The sequence below is a fragment of the Castanea sativa genome, chromosome 11 (assembly GCF_040712315.1).
Source record: "Castanea sativa cultivar Marrone di Chiusa Pesio chromosome 11, ASM4071231v1".
Lineage (NCBI taxonomy): Eukaryota > Viridiplantae > Streptophyta > Magnoliopsida > Fagales > Fagaceae > Castanea > Castanea sativa.
In genome coordinates, this window is record NC_134023.1 from 64,232,749 (window position 1) to 64,234,648 (window position 1,900).

The 1,900-nt window shown below is 38.7% G+C and overlaps 1 pseudogene; it reads right to left on the minus strand.

Annotated features, from left to right (window-relative positions):
* Positions 1–1,234, minus strand: LOC142616947 (acyl-CoA--sterol O-acyltransferase 1-like; annotated as a pseudogene).
* Between the last annotated feature and the right edge of the window lie 666 nt (positions 1,235–1,900).

Genomic DNA, 1,900 nt, shown 5'->3' on the forward strand with positions numbered 1-1,900 from the left:
TTACGATTCCTTAAATGAATGAGTAACATTATTTAGATACTCATAAAATAAAGCGCACTCTCCAAAACCCCTATCAACCTTAGACCAGAGGTATTGAGGAAGAACAACCATAATGAGGTATTGATCACGAATCCTAATGTCAATGTTCCCGAAATTAGACAAGGCAATCTCCACCCACCGCCAGCGGTAAAAAATGACTTCTTCAAGACAATCTCAACCACCAAACAAAAACCATGTAGGAGAAAGAAGCACATGATCTCCCACGTGGGCCTCAAGCGCCCCATGTAGTAGAAAATGAGCTCATGCATGAGCCCTGATACTACAAATGTGGTGAAGACAGCAAGCAGTGAGGCCCACTTGTGGCTGATGACACGTCATTGAGCGGTGGGTGGGATTGTATATGGTGACACGTAGGATACTGGTGACCATGAGATTCCATCTCCTACCCCAAAAGTCTTGTAGTGAAGTGGAGAGGTATGGCTCATTGAATTGTGGCTCTAGCTCTAGTCCTACCAGGGCTTGAGCCAAGGTTGCCACTATGGCTAGAATGATCTCAAGGGAAAAGTATATGTGAAAGCAATAGAGGATCAATATGAGCTTTGGATGGATTTGATCACCATAGTCATAGACACGAAACATAATAACCATAAGGATACACTTAATGGCATAATTAAGAAGGGATATATGGCCTTCTTTGGTCTATTTGGAAGTTGGGTTTTCTTTGTTTTGGCCATTTAGATGTGAAATTGGTGGAAATGGGTTTAATTTATTTTTGGTATTTTTTGGGTTTCTCTATTTGTTTTGGAGGTGGGATTATTATATTATGGCCATTTAAATGTGACTTTAGTGGAGAAAAATTTATCTTATTTTGGGTGTTTTGGGGTTTCTCTAATGGTTTTGGGCTTGTGTTTTGTTGGATCTTGATGGGAAGGCCAGCAAGAGCAACAAAGTGTCCAAGAGAGATTGATGGGTCAGAACACAAAGTGCCTTTACCAAAAGCAAATAGTAAGAGCTTGAAATTGGCAAGCCAAGCAAGGAAAAAAGCAATTGTACCTCCAAGATGAATGGTATGGAGGCTAAGAGGAAGGAAGAGGAAGATACAGACTATTGGGAGAACACAAAGGAGTCTTGAAGGACCTTTGGAGACTATCTTACTAATTGCATAGCAATAAGAAAGACATACCAAGACTAAGAACCATACCTTTATGAAGTTGTTTATCTCACCCTCCATTGTTCTCTTTGATCTTTTTATTTCTGCTTCTTGTTGATCTATACAACGTTTGTGGAAGAGTTGAATATGAGATTAGAGACCCAAGATTTACATGAGAAAGTTTCAATGTACAGAAATGAAGGCCAAGAAAGGAAAATGATCTTCTCTCTTGTTAATAGTAATTTTTAACACTACAACAAAATGTAACTACAGTGACGAATTTTAGTGAGGAAAATTTTTTCGCCGCAAAAAAGTACCATATAGCGACGAAATTTATATTTCGTCGCTATTTATAAAAAATTGGTAACATTTAGCGATGAAATATTGATTTCGTCACTATAGGGGGTGGTGAATTAGAGGCATGAAACTAAAGGGCAGGCGCGAAACCAAATGGATCTACAGCGACGACTTTTTTTGTCGCAAAAAATTCTAGTTTTTTGCGACGAAACAATTTCGTTGCTAAAGGTGCTAGTAATTATGCTTTTAGTGACGAAACATATTTCGTCGCTGAAGGAGACAATTAGCGACGAAAATACTTCGTTGTTGAAAAGAAAAACACAAGATTTGTGTGGAGCATCTGCGACGAACTCAAATTCGTCACTAAAGGCAATGAATAGCGACAAAACTAAATTCGTCACTATAGATACATTTAGAGACGAAACATAGATTTCGTCGCTATAGAGGGTGCTG